Genomic DNA, 17,820 nt, shown 5'->3' with positions numbered 1-17,820 from the left:
TTTCCCTTGACATTAAGTCCAGTCGTGTCCGACTCCAGGGGGAGGTGCTCATCTCGGTTTCAAAGCCGAAGAGCCGGCGTTTGTCCGTAGACACTTCCGTGGTCATGTGGCTGGCATGACTAAACGGAACGCTGTTACCTGCCCGCCGAAACAGTACCTATTAATCTACTCACATTTGCATGTTTTCGAACTGCTAGGTTGGCAGGAGCTGGGACTAGCAATGGGAGCTCACCCTGTCATGCAGATTTGAACCGCCGACCTTCCGATCGGCAAGCTCAGCAGCTCAGCGGTTTAACCCGCAGCACCAGCAAATGTTGCCTCCATGCTGTCCTTGTGGAGTATTTTTGGAGACCTCTGTTATGGAAAACAGGCAATTAGAGTAATTAATAGATTATTGGTTAGATCTAGAAATATTTTTATGGCTTCCTAAGAAGAGCAAAGATGAAAAGCAAACATTCACTTCAAATATCTGCCACAAATAATGTCCAATATATTCAGGGCATGATTGAACATATTTAATCATATTAAAAGTTGTTCAACTTTGATACTGAGAAAGTTCTTAATAATCTAAATAAATTTCCCCTCAATGAAGCCAGGCAGAAAATTTTGGGATCATGGTCCATTTCCATCCTCATTTATGGAGAACATCAGCAAAGGGGGGGTGAAAACATATTTGATACTTTCATCAATCAATGACCTTATTCTATTTGTCTTAGATTTCAATCATATGTACAGTATAATTATTTTGTCTCTGGCTTATCAACAACCTGGTGGAAGCATAGAAAAACGATGTCTTCTTTTTTTTTATAAAGCTTTATTAATTTTTTCAACATATACATAAAATACATAAAAACTAAAAAGAATGAAACAAAGAATACTACAAGAAAAAAGAAAACTAAAAAAGTGCGAAAATACAGAGAAGACTATTACACGGAGGCTTCTGACTTTCTACAACAAAGATATATATAACTCATTATCAATCTCTTACTCTAATGTAAACTAAGATAAACATTATTTCTATAAAGCATTTCCATCGCTATATGACATTCTCCTCTAAAACAAACTATCTCTCCCTCTTAAAAAAATAAAAAACCTTTACTAACATAATTATTCACCTAAAAAGCAAATACTCAAATCTTTAAATCCCAATATTAGAATTTAAATATTAAAAAGGCCAACTTTCCAAATCAGTAAATTCCAAAAATAATGAAAATCACCAAGAGCTTTGCATTTCTTTGTTGCAAAAGGCCTCTCTCCGGTAACAAAAAAAACCAACCCTTGGTACTTTAGAAATGGGGCGGCAAGATTCAGGGTCCATTTTACAGCTTCGGTGCAGCTCCAAACTTGATGACATCCACGCCTCCCAGCATTCTCAATCACGGATTGATCGCAGGGACTCCGTTCCGCAACCCCCCTGCAAGAAAATGCTGTCTGGAGAACAAAAGGTATGATTTCCTGGATTCTCCTTACCCAGAGAATTCTTCAGGCTGCAGGAACCCAGCCCACACCCCAAAAACGCTGTGCCATCGGCACTGCTTAAAACATGCAGTACTGCTCAGTCTGCTGTTCCCCATAGGAGGTCTGAAAAACATTATCTTCTGAGTTCTTATTATGGTGGCTTCTGATTACTTGTCCCATATCACAGCTTGATGCTCTATGGTACAGGGAGCAGTTGTGGGTGCTGAAATGTAGAGCCAGGGAGCTTGAGGGACTATGCACAAGGACAAATCTGACCAGACCTGATATTGATTATGTACCATCAGGTTGTTGTCAACTCTTAGTGAACCCATAGATAGATTTTCTTCAGGTGGATCTGTCTCCAACCTGGTCCTTCAGGTCTTCCAATCATGCACCCATTGCTACTGTAACTAAGTCCATCCACCTTGCTGCTGGTTGACCATTTCTCCTCTTTCCTTCCACCTTTCACAGCACTGTAGACTTCTCAAGAAAGTTGGGCCTTTGCATAATGTGTCTGAAGTTTGGTAATTCGAGCCTGGTCATTTGTGCCTTGGGTGAGAACTTTGGGTTGATTTGTTTGATGAACCATTTGTTTGTTTTCTTGGTTATTCAGATGTGGCATATTGTCATTATATGGTTATTATATCTCATTATATGCTGTGGTGATAAAGGAGGGAAAGAAATGGTGAAATGGGAAAGAAATGCTGGCTGGAGAATTCTGGGAGCTGAAGTCCACACATACAGGTATACAGGTAGTCCTCACTTAATGACCGCAATTGGGACCAGAATTTCAATCACTAAGCGATGCTAAGTGAAGCATCACGTGACCAGACCCAATTTTTAGATCATTTACAGTGGTCATTAAGCGAATCAATGGTTCCCTATTGATTTGGCTTGTCGGAAGCCAGCTGGGAAGGTCACAATTTGCGATTTTGTGACTGCAGGATGCTGCAACTGGTCATAAATGTGAGCTGGTTGCCAAGTGCCAAAATTGCGATCACATGACCTGGGGGTGGTGCAATGGTCATAACTTTGAGGACAGGTCATAAGTAACTTTTTAGCCCTGTCGTATCTCCAAACTGTTGTTAAATGAATGGTTGTTAAGTGAGGACTACCTGCACTGCAACATTTTAAGTGTGAGCTGGTTGCCAAGAACCAAGATCATGATCACGTAACCATGGTGGTGCTGAGATGGCTGGAACTTCGAGGACCAGTCATAAGTACCATTCATTCAGCCTCATCATAACTTTGAATAGTCACTGAAAGAGTGATCATCAACCAAAGACTACCAGTATTGCTGGTAATTTCACCCCTGCTTGCTTGCTGGGGTGATATGCACAATATTGTTGTAAGAAAGGAAAGAAGAGAATCGATTGCAAAGAGCTAAAGGACTTGGACCAAAGTTGGGTGTGTTTGTACTAGTATTGAAAAGGTGAGTAAGTAGAAAGGTTGATAATCTGAAAGGGCAGTTTTCCTTGGACAGTTTTATTTGTGGAGAGGAAATGGACTTGACGTGCCTCTTGCATAGGCATATGAATTGCCTAAGCTTTAGAAATGGTAAAACTGGAGAAAAACTGACCCAGAAATCTTATTAAACTTAGCATTTCTGAATGTATATATGCTAATGCTTGCGCAGCTTCATGTTGTGCACCAGCTACGCCCTTTCCTGGATCAGGAGTCCCTCCGGTCAGTCACTCATGCCCTAGTCATCTCTCGTATAGACTACTGCAATGCGCTCTACATGGGGCTGCCCTTGAAGAGTATCCGGAAGCTTCAGCTGGTCCAGAATGCAGCCACGTGAGCTGTTTTTGTTGCCCCCAGAAGGGCACACATAACACCATTGCTGTGTGAGCTGCACTAGGTGCCAGTTTGCTTCCAGGTCCAATTCAAGGTGTTGGTTATCACCTTTAAAGCCCTACATGGCATGGGGCCAGGTTACCTGAGGGACAGCCTCACCCCCGCTACATTGACCCGTCCCACCCGGTTAGGCAGAGGGCACGTTGCAGAGCCTGCCCATGAGGGATTGCCAATTGGCAGGGTCCAGGAGGAGGGCCTTCTCTGCCATGGTGCCCACCCTTTGGAATAAGTTACCCCTGGAGGTGAGGCAGGCCCCCACTCTCCCAGCCTTCCGGAAGGGGGCGAAAACCTGGTTATGCCACCTTGCTTGGGGTGGGAGGGGGGATAGCCATTCATGGGGGTGGTTGGCACCGTGATGGGGCCAGTGATAAGATCTTGATTTGCCATCCTGTATTTATGTTTTATATTTTGTATTTTTACATTTATATTATATTTATATATATTTATATTGTATCATTTTAGTGACATGTTATTTTTATTATTTGTAAACTGCCCAGAGTCATCGTATACAAGCTGGGCAGTGGAGAACTATGACAGATAACTAACTAACTAACTAAATATTTGTTAAAGAATTAGACAGCATCCTTTTCAAACCAGGTGCCTTCCAGGTAGGCTAAATTACAATTTCTATCAGCCAGTAGGAGAGGGCACTACTTTTGGAAACTTTGCTCCACCACCCCTAAAACAGCTTGAGAAGGTGTCCTCTCACTGGACTCTTATCCTGAATTTTGCCTGTGGGGAACTGCGCGAGCCTCATTCCAGAGGCCCAGCAGTACACATGCCAATGGAGCCAAAGCTGTTTGGAATGCAGAGGTGCAGGCTGTGAAAGTGAGGTGGCCAGCAGTCTTGAGCTGTAAGTGGAGATGGTAAGCTCTCTACTCAGCCTGATCCTGCAGAAATGAGTAGAACCATTGATTGGCAAGAACTGGACTGAACTGGCTAAATATCACCACTATATAGCCTTGTATTATCCATCGCTGATGTAACTAAAGCTGTGAATCTGAGAACACTCATGTTCCTGGGAGTAAACTCTCTGGGGGATGACTTTCTATATAGAGGCATATATCTCCATCTCCATCTATCCATTCAATCCTGTCTGATTCTCAGGCCCAAAGTCACCCAGCTGGCTTTGTGCCTAAGGCAGGACTAAAACTTATGGTCTCCCAGTTTCTAGCTTGGTGCCTTCACCACTACACCAAACTGGCTCTCTGTAGAGGCATATAGGGTTATGCTATAAGCAGCCTGAGTGCACTGAATAGGACTTTTGCCATTTAGAATTGGGCAATTCCCATAGGCTACAGTGGATGATAATACAGTCCAAACCTTTGGTGGACACCTGGTTGCTGATCCTTCCATGGACAGATTTTGGAATCAGAATAGCTCTCTTTCTCTCCTTGCATGCTGGCTGGGGAACTGTATGAGTTATCCCTACATCTTAAAGCTGCTGAGATGGGAAAACACTGATACAGATGCAGATACAGATACAGGGAGCTTTCAAGGACCATGCAAGGACTATATACATACATATATATATATATGGAAGAACTTGAAGACCTGGGGGCTTTCAAGGATCATGCAAGGACTATATACATACATATATATATATATGGAAGAACTTGAAGACCTGGGGGCTTTCAAGGACCATGCAAGGACTATATACATACATATATATATATATGGAAGAACTTGAAGACCTGGGGGCTTTCAAGGACCATGCAAGGACTATATACATACATATATATATATATGGAAGAACTTGAAGACCTGGGGGCTTTCAAGGACCATGCAAGGACTATATATATATATATATATATATATATATATATATATATATATATATATGGAAGAACTTGAAGACCTGGTTCTGCTGCCTCGCTTGGGGTTGGAGAGGCAATAGTTTTCTTCCTGGGGTTGGCTGGTATCATACAGCCCTCCCCAAGAATGACATCTTCGCTCCTTAGATTCTGTATCTATTTTATTCTTTATTTATATTGGTTGTTGATATTGTAATTATATTTTTATGGTTTTAATTGATTTTATTGTGAACCGCCCAGAGTCCCCCTTTTTGGCGGAGATGGGTGGTGATATAAATTTGAAATATACATATATACACATACATATATTTAGATGGGTTTCAACGATGGCCCCTAAATGCAATAATGGATAATATTACAAGAAGGAGAAGAGTGAAAATTTCAACGCATTTGGAGGGTCTGTGGAGTGGGAAACACAGCATAGGTGTGTTAAACTATGTCACCCCAAAATCAGCATTTTGTTACCAAATTTCAGTGATGTGACATAGGGGTGTTGATACAGTCTAAAAATGGCCTTTGCGGCTCTTTGCAGGGAAGAAGTTGACACCATTAGTGGCTTCTACTGTGGCAGTGGTAGGGGGAGATGGGAAGACTGCCAACAGATTCACAGCCAACTCTGATGGGGAAGTGTCTAAATCCTGTACCCGCCTCTTTCTGACAGCCTAAAAATCTCACACCTTCCAATGTGTGTGAAAATAATATTCTTGATAAGATGCTGTTTTATCTTTCAAAGAGCTTTCTTGGGAAATAAAACGGAGGATGAATGCTGAAAAGAATTCGCCCTGCTGCAGATACCATCCTGAATTTAAGAACACACTGCCTGAAATATTAAAAAGCTTAGCTGAGACCCTGGAGACAAATTCAAGGAAAAAGTGAAATTAAAAAAGCAACACAGAACAAAAGTATTGCTGGATACATGGCTAAAGGATATGGATAGATTTGGCATACAGAAAAGATAACCTGACGGAAATATAATAGCGGTCTTCAAGTCTCTTAAGGTTGTCACACAGAAGGGCAGATTTATTTTCTGTTGTCCCAGAGGACACAACTGGAACAAATGGGTTAAAATGACAAGGAAGGCTAGTTGTTGAGAGGAACTTCCTGACTGCACAGACTCTCAGCCAGTGGAACAGGCTACCATATGGAGTGGTAAATTCTCCTTCAAAGAGAGGCTGGGTGGTTATTTGCCAAAAACGCTCCAGTCTTTTCTGCACTGAACAGGCAGTTGGGCTAGGTAACTTCTAACATCTCTTCCAACCCTGTGATTCTCTTTTTAAAGTCCACAAATTGTAACCGAGTTCATTTTTAAAAAAATACTAGCAAGTTCAAAAGAACATTTTTCAAGAAGCGGAATCACAAGGCATGGTTCCGCATGCCACACTAAACCTTAATACACATTGCTTGTTTGGTGTGATTTGGCCTGATGTATTGTGTGAATTAAACCACTGGGGATTGTAAACATGATTAATGGCTCAGAGATTATAGCACAATGTCTGTCCTTAGCTATAGCCGAAGGGGGCCTATTTTACAACACATACTACCAAGCAGGCCCTCTCTTAGTGACCTGACAAATTGGGCAGAATCAGGCCCGCAACTAGGGTCTGTGTCACCTGGGGCAAACATGGATTCTGTGCCCATTTTGGTGCCCCCCAGCACTCATTTTGGCGCCCCCCCAGTGTGGTGCCCAGGGTACATGCCCCACTTGCCCCCCACCTAGTTGCAGCCCTAGGCAGAATCATTGTCAAGGTAACCCAGTGCTGTCCTGTATAATGTTTATAGGTAATAGCATTTTGAACTAGGTCTGGAAGCCTACGACAAGGGGTACAGTGACTGTAAAATCAGTGTTATTTTCAAATGGCAGGACCTACCTACCAACAGTCTGGCTGCCACATTCCAAACCAGCTGCAGTTTATGGTGTGGTAGGACAAGAGACCTCTTCCAGAAAATTAGAAACATCGGAGGTAAATTCCAGGCAAAACTGGGTATGATCAAAAACAAGGATGGCAAGGACCTAACAGAAGAAGAAGAGGTCAAGAAAAGGTGGCAAGAATATACAGAAGACCTGTATAGGAAGGATAACAATATCGGGGATAGCTTTGACGGTGTGGTCAGTGAGCTAGAGCCAGACATCCTGAAGAGTGAGGTTGAAGGGGCCTTAAGAAGCATTGCCAATAACAAGGCAGCAGGAGACAACGGCATCCCAGCTGAACTGTTCAAAATCTTGCAAGATGATGCTGTCAAGGTAATGCATGCTATATGCCAGCAAATTTGGAAAACACAAGAATGGCCATCAGACTGGAAAAAATCAACTTATATCCCCATACCAAAAAAGGGAAACACTAAAGAATGTTCAAACTATCGAACAGTGGCATTCATTTCACATGCCAGTAAGGTAATGCTCAAGATCCTGCAAGGTAGACTTCAGCAATTCATGGAGTTTAGAAAAGGCAGAGGAACTAGGGACCAAATTGCCAATATCCGCTGGATAATGGAAAAAGCCAGGGAGTTTCAGAAAAACATCTATTTCTGTTTTATTGACTATTCTAAAGCCTTGGACTGTGTGGACCATAACAAATTGTGGCAAGTTCTTAGTGGTATGGGGATACCAAGTCATCTTGTCTGCCTCCTGAAGAATCTGTATAACGACCAAGTAGCAACAGTAAGAACAGACCACGGAACAACGGACTGGTTTAAGATTGGGAAAGGAGTACAGCAGGGCTGTATACTCTCACCCTACCTATTCAACCTGTATGCAGAACACATCATGCGACAAGCTGGCCTTGAGGAATCCAAGGCTGGAGTTAAAATCGCTGGAAGAAACATTAACAATCTCAGATATGCAGATGATACCACTTTGATGGCTGAAAGGGAAGAGGAACTGAGGAGCCTTATGATGAAGGTGAAAGAAGAAAGTGCAAAAGCTGGTTTGCAGCTAAACCTCAAAAAAAAAAAAAGATTATGGCAACCAGCTTGATTGATAACTGGCAAATAGAGGGAGAAAATGTAGAAGCAGTGAAATACTTTGTATTCCTAGGTGCGAAGATTACTGCAGATGCTGACTGCAGTCAGGAAATCAGAAGACGTTTAATCCTTGGGAGGAGAGCAATGACAAATCTCGATAAAATAGTGAAGAGCAGAGACATCACACTGACAACAAAGGTCCGCATTGTTAAAGCAATGGTGTTCCCCGTAGTAACATATGGCTGCGAGAGCTGGACCATAAGGAAGGCTGAGAGAAGGAAGATCGATGCTTTTGAACTGCGGTGCTGGAGGAAAATTCTGAGAGTGCCTTGGACTGCCAGAAGATCAAACCGGTCCATTGTTGGAGTTGTGGTCCCAACACGCCTGGAGCGTCCCAAATGGTGGGAACGCCTTTGTAAAGCAAGAGACGAACGCCTGATCATGGGGATTGGACGCCAACAATCAAATGGACGCCTGCAGGGTGGCTCAGCGCCTGCTACCTTCAGCAAAGGCTTTCCCAGGATCACGAGCTACCAAACCACATTCCGGCCACCCGAATCTGGCGCCAGATCCCCGGAAGGCTTGAGCTCCGAGCTCTCGGCTACGACGCGCAAAAGCCACTCGAAGGGATTACCTTCCCCATCTCATTTGCATGGCCTCGCCCCTTTCGAGGAACGCCATTGACCGAGCCACCTCCCTGCGATCAAGGCCGCGAGAATGAGAGAAAGCTCGGGAGCAACTCCGACGCCCCAGGCTTCTGATTAGCATGGTCCCCGCCCTTTCCCTTCCCTCGAGGCCCATTGGCCCCCTTGCGGGAGGAGAGCGAGACTGCAAGCCCGGGGGGGCGGGGCGGTCCTTCGAACGTCACGGCGCTTCGCTGCTGCCGATTGGGCGGCACTGAGTGTCTGTCAAGCGGGGGGCGTTGAGAGGAGCGGGTGGGAAGGCGGCGGAGGGTCGCACTTCCGCCTCGGTGAGTGTCAACGGGTCTCGCCGGGGGCTTGCGGCGGGAGAGCGTGTGCACGCCCGAACCGCAGGACGGGGACGCGCCGGGCGACAGGTAACCCACCGCCGGCGGGGCTTGAAGCCGCGCCCGGCCCTCGCCAGCCGTCCGTGGGCTCCACAGCTCGGAGCCGGCCCGCCTGACCGCGGGGGCTGTACGGTTCCGCTGGCCTGGCTGAGGCAGAGGAGGAAGGAGGGTGGGAGGCCGCGCCTCCTGAGGAAGATGGGGATGGGAGGGCGGCACCAGGCCGGGCTGGGGGTTTCCTATAGAAAGAGAATTCTCCCCCTCGGTGATGGGGATGATGGGAGTTGTAGTCCCTCTCGTTGGGGAAGGTCGAAGCAGGGGGAGGGGAGACCCCGTGGTGATCTGCCTGCGCCGCCTCCTGCTCCTCCACCTCAGGGGTCCCTCCTCCTCCAGGTGCTCCCGCGGCCGGTCTGGGGAGCTACCTGCCGGGGAAAAGGGCACGCCGGGCCGGGCGGTTCGGCCTCTGCGGAGGCTTTCCGGGAGTCGAGCGGTTCCTTCCCTACTCTTCATTTTGGGGTCTCCGGCCCGAGGGCGGCGGCGGCGGGTGGCCAACTTTCTCTGCCTTCTGAGCCGAGGAGGCCTGTCGGGTTCCCAACTTTCTTTCTAGCTTGCTTGCCTGCTTCGAGGACCCGATTGAGGAGCTTGGCCGACCAGGGCGATAACGCTGCTGCCGGCAGGTTGTCAAGCTTCACGTGACGGTGTCGGGGGTTCAGATTATTTTTTTTTAGCTTTCACGCGGCTGCGGTGAGTTCCTAGCATGGTAAAGAGGCAGCGAGGGAGCAGGACTTTATCGCTGGGCCTTGTCAGCAGTTCCTTCCTGTTAGAGGAATAGCTCTTCTGTTCCCTTTTTACTCATATATGAGTCCTTTTTTTTTTTAATCTTACCTGAAGGGAACCCAGCTGGTGATCGTTGAGAATAGATGGATGAGGTGCGCCAGTATAGGCTTAAATGCTGCTTTCTCTTATTCTCTGTTCCTGGATTGGAGCTGCTTTTCATGAATCTGCAGCTGTTCATGTTGGGTAGTAAGTTTACTCACCAGAATGAGCAGTGAACAGATTTCTGATTGTCCTCCACTCTGACACTAAGGTGCTGGTGCTTGGATTCACAAACTGTCATCTTTTGTTTCCCAGAAGGGCATGCACCCTCCCCCAGTTCCAAGAAGATGACGTCTTACTGGCGTAAAGCTATCTTGAGAATGGGACAGTTCATTCTGGGCTGAGGAAAATGGCAGCCTCTCCTGTAAATGTGGTGCCCTCATTTGCCATTATTTTGGTTGAGACTGAGGTTGACTTGCCTGGAGAATTTGCTATCATCAGATGTGCTGATGGCTGTCTGGTTAGACGGTTTTAGAAGGAACTGTGGGGGAATATGGCCGTCGGTAGCTATAGCCTTGATGTCTGTCTGTTCCAAAGATAGTGTGAGTTGATTGCTGAGGAGCAACAGTTGAGGAGGGCTCTTCTCCCCTCCCCACCAATGTTTGTGAACATTTGGCAGATCATAATGGGACACAGAATGTTGGGTTTGATAAGCTACTGTTCTGATGCACCTGAGCTCTTATGTTTCAAGAAGCAATGAGCCACACTTTGAGGCTGGATTCATCCCATGCCTTAGTCTTTAGAAAAGTACGCCATAACAACAGTAACCCCTAATTCCTTTCATAATATTTGCTACTCTTTTTTTTTTTTTAACTATTTCACCTAACAGCAAGGATTCTGCAAATTAGCTAGTTCCCCTGGTGGGATCTCATGCCTGTTTCCCATAGCAGTCAATGTAGCAAGGCATTAGAGTACTTTGATCACACTGGCAAGTTTTTTTCACCTATGCCTCTGAATAATTGAGGATTTTTGCACACAGCAAGTGACTGTGAAAGTATGTGTAGAGGTAGTAAGACAGAATGATTAAGGGGAGGACAAAAATATTTTCTTTTGGGGAAGCCACCACTATAGCACTAAGTTGAAATTAATTTTATTCTTTCCTAGAGAAAGAATTGTTTCTTTCCTAACTGAATATTTGGACTTGCAACAGTTTTTTTTTAAGTGTAATACTATGGAAAGATCTGTAACTTCAAGATATTTTTTTCCTGTGTTATGGAAATAGAAACGTAATATGGATAGCACAGAGGGATGTTTCTTGTCTTTAGAAAGGGAAGATGCTCCTGTTCCTGTGCTGAAGATTGTTTAAGACAGAGATGAGAACCTTCAGGCTGCTAGGCCTTCTGATTTATCTTGTGACACTTTCCCTGACGGACATATTGCTAACTTCCATCGTATCTCCTTGGGCCTTGAATTGGCAGAAAACTGTACCAAATTTTCTGCCCTTATCACTGATCCCTATGCTGGCTCTGTGGCCTTCGTTCTGATTCATTAAATAGTGCTCTACTGATTTTAGACATGCAGCATGTAATAGGCAGTAAGATTGGTTGAGTATTTCGGTTTTGTTGTCTTCTTTCTTCACACGCTATGAGCTGATGGAAAAAAAACTTTTTTGCTTAGATTTTCTCTTCCTTTATATATGCAATAAATGCTGACTTTCAGATTCTTCCATGCTTTGTTTAGGGAGCAGTGTGTGGTGGTTGGTCCTGTCATTCTACTGTTTTTCCTGCAGCAGACACAGAGCATTCTACAGTGGAGTCTCTTGCTTCCACTTTTTCTGAAGGCAGGTCTAGAAAAGGTTCTGATGTAGCTTCCTGTAGGAGGACATACCTTCTTTCCCCATTCTGATCATGTCTTGGACAAGAGAGCACATGTGTCTGTTGGTGCTGCCAAGGGCTCCCACAGTCTTGGCAGCTCTCTGCTCTTCCTTTTATATTTCTCTCCTTTTCTTATTTGAACTTCGGCCTAAAAGCCGATTGGGTGACCTTGGGCCCGTTGCTCACTCTCAGCCCAACTCACCTCACAGGGTTGCTGTTGTGGGGAAAATAGGAGGAGGCAGGAATATTAGCTATGTTCCTCACCTTGAGTTATTTATAAAAAAATAATAAAGGTGGGATAGAAAATAAATAAATAAATAAACTTCATATTTTGAAAGCTTAGCAAATCTTCTGACATGGCCAGCAAGCTCATAGATAGCAGTTCCCTGTGTGTAGACAGGCCAGCAGATCTCTCCAACAGCTAAGGCGAAGCCAGGCACCACATACACGCCCTTGTGTTTCCCTGCAATGTTTTCCCCAGGGAACTCAGGCCGTAAGCTATGCAACCCTCACAGTAACTGGAGAGTCCATTGCTGCTTCTCTGAGGGACTGGACAGCCCAGGCTCCAGAAGTGAGATAAACCGGTGGCTCTGGGTGCCTGATTGCTCCACAACCTCACCATAGACAGCAGGCTTTGATCTCCCAACTGGCTTTATCAGGTAATTCCTTCCTCCCCGCAGCCTTCCACTCCCCAGAATCTTCTAGGAAGGAAAGACCATCTGATGCTGAATTAGGCGGTACTTCTTCAGATCTGGCATACGCCTGTGATCATTTACCCTGGGGAGGACAAAGAAGAAGTGGGAAACACCATGTTGGTGCTCCCAAACCAGATTAAATCACAGGGGAAAAGAAGGGAAACATTGTTGCTCCTCATTCCCCTCTCCTTCACCACCTCATTAAAGGCCTCCTCTTTAGGATCAGCAGAGGTTGAGGCTTTGCTTGCCATTACAGGAGGAAAAGCCAGGCATCCAAAGGAAGAAGGGGTACCTTACCCTCATCCCTTATTACACATGACTCAGGCATCTCTGTGTAGGACCAATCAAAAATGGAGCAGCTGGAGTTCTTGGACCAGAAAGACCAACCCCCAGTCTCCAAATCCACCAGAATTTTCAAAAACTCAGATTTCCCATGGCATCTCAGAAAAGTCTGCATGATTCCAATGCAGTTCCTAATGGACTTGCAGGCAGCAGAGATGCTCCTTGTGACTAGAAGCCCTGTCCTGTTCCTCTCCTTCCATGAGGTGCGCAATAACATCCTTAAGGCAGAATGGGAATCCCTGTGGGTGGCAGTGGGTGGCCTTCCCGATTCCCAAACTCCACAATTTTCCTCAAACTCTCCTAGTTCTGCTTAATCTTTCAGGATCCACAGTAAATAAACACTTGGAAGACATACCCAAACATCCAGAGGACAGGAGAATGGAGATCCTATAGTGCAGCTTTTCTCAACCTTTTGACCCTGGAGGAACCCTTGAAATGTTTTTCAGGCCTTGGGGAACCCCTGCACATTCAGGCTCAAATAGAGGCCGGAAGTTACAAAAGTATTATATTCATCTCATGTGCAGGCCTGTATATTTGGATTAACAGTGTTCTTAAACTGAAAATAAAGAATGAAACTTACCTCTTTAATGTGAAGTTGCCTGAATTTGAAACATTTTTTTAAATAAATCATGATCTCCCAGGGAACCCCTAGTGACCTTTCGTGGAACCTGAGGGTGCCACGGAACCCTGGTTGAGAAACCCTGCTCTAGTGCAATGTACATGAGGCTGCAGGCCTAGCCCTTGTTTGCCACCTGACTTTCAGTGCCTGTGGGTAGTAGCTCACAACAATCAAAGAAATTACAATCAAATCCATAAAACATAAAAAATAAAGGTAAAAGATGGCTACCTCACTCACTCTAGCTACCGTACTCATTGCCAGGGTTTCTATCATATAGGCCAAGGAGAGAATTCATCCCATCCCATCCCTCAAGAGCATAAGGAGCTCAGGCTGGGCACGAACAGATTATCCAAGGCTAAAACGTTCATGGTGAATGCTACAGTATTCTGAATGATGACTAATACTAACCCAGAGGCATGGCAGCCAATGTAACCACTAGGAGTCAACTTTGACTGAAGAACTGGAACACTCTGCATCCAAATTGTAATATCACGACTGTTCAAGAGGGCAAGCTCTTTAGAGAGGTCCTAGACTGAGACCAAAGTCAGCAAAAAAGTCCATCCTAACCAACAACAACAACAACAACAAAAAATAACAGCCTAACATTAGATTACAGTAAAACCCCTTCTTTTTGTCTGTGTTACACTCAAAGCAGACCCTTGAACAAACAGGACACAGATCATCCTGGGATGGGGACAGAGACCCCAAAACAAGTTACACCAGCCTGAACTCCAGCGTAGAGAGAAACCTTCCCCCAACAGCAAAAGAGGGGATGCAAACAACAGTAACTGTCCCAGTCTCTCTGTAGGCAGAAGTCTAATGGAATTTGCCCATCTATGGACTCATATAATATCAGATGCATCAGTCCTAAAGGTAATCCTGCACTGTCACATTATCAAATTCACCAGCCCCACCTTGCCCCAAGATTACTTCACCCCATCTCCCTGATCCTGCATAGTGACCAAAACCATCTGATTCTGAAAGCCATAAATAATCTTTGAAATATACAGTAAGTCCCACAGGTCCCACATTCCATATTCTTCATTAGCTGATCATTGTGTACATGAATCCATTAGTCACTACATCAAATACTGCAAGTTCCAGATGGATACTCTGAGATTCATCAAAGAGTGCCTACAGAATAAATACATCTAGCCTTACTGGACATATAGGAGACCTACCTATGCATTCCAATCCATCCCATAGTAATGTACTGAGATTCAAATACCAATTCCATGCCCCTCCATTTGATGCAGAATATTCAGTCAGAATATGATTGTCACAGGCCACCCCAGATCCTAGGAGAGACTAGCAGTCTCTCAAAAGATGAGAAGTTCCCTCAAATTGTGATTCTCAGTAGCCATAGTTGAAGGTATGGCTTCCATAGTACCCATCCATAGGTACTTTTCCATCATATTTGCCTGTAATTTAATGGATGGAAAAGTATAACAGATTTTATACCTCTTGCAGCTGTCATTGGATGTTGTGATTTAACAGGGAAAAGATAGGCACCAGTAAAGACAGCTTAAGTGTGTCTCACTACAGTAATGGCTAGCAATAAGATGAAGGCCGCGTTATAGAGACACAGCAGAAAAAAGTTGTTGCCAAGATATGCTTGTGCCATGGTTGGGTGCAAGTTAGTAAAAACGTCTTGTCTTTTTTTCTACATAGATTACCACTTGGTTTGTGTTGTGCTGAAATCAGTTTGGAAAAATATAAATTTTATTTTCTTTCAAAGTGTTTCAACATGTTCATCTTTCCATCATTTATGTATTTTTGGAAGCTTTGTTGTCTACTGTCCTTTGGAGCTCCTTGGTACTCTACACCCTCTGCAAAATTTAATACTATACTTGGTCAAATGTCAACATAAAAAATAAAATAAAATTATTTCGGTATCGTAGATCAGTAGTTGGATTATACATACCTTAAATGAGAATTAGAATTCCCATTTTTTTTCCCGGCTTGGCTTGCAGGTTGTAGGAACTGAAGGTTTGATTTTGTCTTGCTGGGTAACAGTTAAAAGTGCACTGTTGAGAAGGGTGGTTTATTGAAATATTTTGCTAAATGTGGGTATTGTATCTGGCAACACAGTTTAGGATGTAACCTTTATACATTTACGTAACTTTTGAATCCATTGGTACTTACTTCAAAACTGATGCATTAAATTGGTCTATTAATTTAATTTAAAGTGTACTTCAAATTAAAAACAAAAATATTCCTGTTTTTGTTTCCGCTCACTCTTGGAATATGGCCTATAAGACCTTTTCCTGAAATAGAATTTGGTTTTTCCTTTGAAAAGATTTCCCAATAGGAAAGCAAAATTTCTTGCCGTTAGGAGCAAAGGTTCATAAGTAAGAATAATTAGTTCAATTACTTGGCAATTTATAAGTGAGGGAAGAGCATAGTATTATAATTAGCTGATTCTTCTGAAGTGGTCTAACTTTTGAATTCACTACGATCAACTTTGGTGATGGATGCTGATTTAATGATTTAAGTTGTAATGGAGGACTAGTCATACTGGTGGAAAATTGGGCTGAATCAAAACCAAATGTATGTAAACACCAAGTTCTCTTAAAGTAGGAGAGAGATCATGCTCATGTGAAAACATCCACTAAATCTTTGGGGGTGCATCTAATTGGGAACTGCATGATAACCACAAGGTGGATTATTAGATGGTCTTTTAGCTGATCCAGCAAGCTTTGATGTTTTTATGTAGAATACCTGTAATGTGAGTGGGAACAAGTTGGCAGTAAGGAAGATGTAAGTGATGTGGACTGCATGACAGTAGCAATTGGGCCCTTCCCTAGAACAGTGAAACAACTTAATATCTGATGATCAGTTAAAGACATTTTTTACTATATTGCCACATGAGAGATGTTGTTCTATTTTAAATTTTCACATAGATGTGATTTTGGTGAAGAAGCCTTGTCCAATCTTAAATATAACGGTTACTTGTCAGTGGCCTGATTTGTACGTACCAAATAGCAAAACAGATTTAATTCAGTGAGGTTTATCAGTCTTTGGATCAACTCACCTGTAGTTCTTCTAGTCTTATTAATTTATCACTGTTGAGCTTTATGTCCAAGATGTAAATTGTAGTTAGTGTTAACTGTGGTTTACTGAAATAGGTTTTCATAGGTCATAGAAATCAGTTGTGGCAATAAGCTATAATCAAGCCAGTGCTATACTTCAGTTAAAAAATGGAACAAAAGATTTTGATTGCTTGTCTGTGCTTGAGGATCATTTGCATGACACTAAATTCTAGTTTTACATGTCCAGGCAAAGTCAATGGCATTATTCACACACCACACCAAGCATTCTGAAGGTCAGGAAGAATTGTTCAGGAGTTTCTCCTTTTTGTTAACCATTGCCTAACTTGCTAAGACTCTGGAACTGTGCTTAATATAAATTCAATAAATTAAGAAATCATGTTTTGAAATGGCTTATTTTGAATTAATTGCAAATGATATTAACTAGTGATGCTAGTTAATCAGGATGTCACCTATATAAAAGTTAACCCAACACAGACCTTTCTTAGCTTCTCTTTACTGCCTAAAAGGAAGAATGAGGTGCACATAAACCTGATAGTCACAGCAACTTTTGCCTGTTTTCACAAATCACAGTGAACCAGGTCAGGATGAAGCAAGACTTTAAAAAGTTCTGTAGAGCTGGACAGTTACATACAGTGGACAACACTGTGTGGTAGTTTACTCAAAAATGCATGAGATTAGATTTTGTGGTAGCATGTGCTTTGCAGAATTTGTTTCAGATAAAAGTCAGTATATTGACCGAAGTGCCTGGAAGAGGATCAGCTGTTCTTGATTTAATACAAACCAGTAGGAAAGACTGAGTTGATGAAGTGGAGCTAGTAGAAACATTAAGGAAATGTGAACATGTAATGTTGGAATTCTTAATATTAAGAGGCATTAAAAGGGAATGTAGTCAAATGCAAGTTTCGAACTTCAAGAAAACTGATTGATTTTAATGAACTGATTGATAAATAGGATTCTGTGGCAGGAGAAGCTAATGAGTAAGGAGCCCAGGGTGTATGGGAGTACCTTATTTTTTAAAAAGGTGATACTAAGAGCAAGTTTATGTTAGCCGCCCAGAGTCACTGGTCTGAGATGGGCAGCTATATAAATTAAATGAATAAATAAACAATTCCAATGGGACAAAAAAGAAGCTGTCAGGGTACGTGAAAAGCTTAGTGAAAATATAAAAGCAAAAAAGGACACACATCGTTGGAAAGAGAGACATCAATAGATCAAAACTGTAGATGTAGCGTCAAAAAGGCTAATCATTAAAATGAGCTGAAGCTGAGAACAGAAACAGGTATTCTTTGAATATAAAAGGAAATAAA

The 17,820-nt window shown here is 43.4% G+C and overlaps 1 protein-coding gene across 2 annotated transcripts in view; it reads left to right on the top strand.

The window, feature by feature from the left end:
- The first annotated feature begins 9,034 nt into the window (after nt 1-9,034).
- OSBPL2 (oxysterol binding protein like 2) overlaps nt 9,035-17,820 on the top strand; it is a 69,028-nt gene continuing 60,242 nt past the window's right edge. For both annotated transcript variants that reach the window (XM_063296969.1, XM_063296968.1), the window contains exon 1: nt 9,035-9,147. The gene's annotated coding sequence lies outside the window, so the exon portion shown is untranslated. The remainder of the gene's footprint in view (nt 9,148-17,820) is intronic.

The sequence above is a fragment of the Candoia aspera genome, chromosome 3 (genome assembly GCF_035149785.1).
Source record: "Candoia aspera isolate rCanAsp1 chromosome 3, rCanAsp1.hap2, whole genome shotgun sequence".
Classification (NCBI taxonomy): domain Eukaryota; kingdom Metazoa; phylum Chordata; class Lepidosauria; order Squamata; family Boidae; genus Candoia; species Candoia aspera.
The sequence above is the reverse complement of the archived record's forward strand: the minus strand, read 5'-3'. Positions and strand labels throughout refer to the sequence as shown.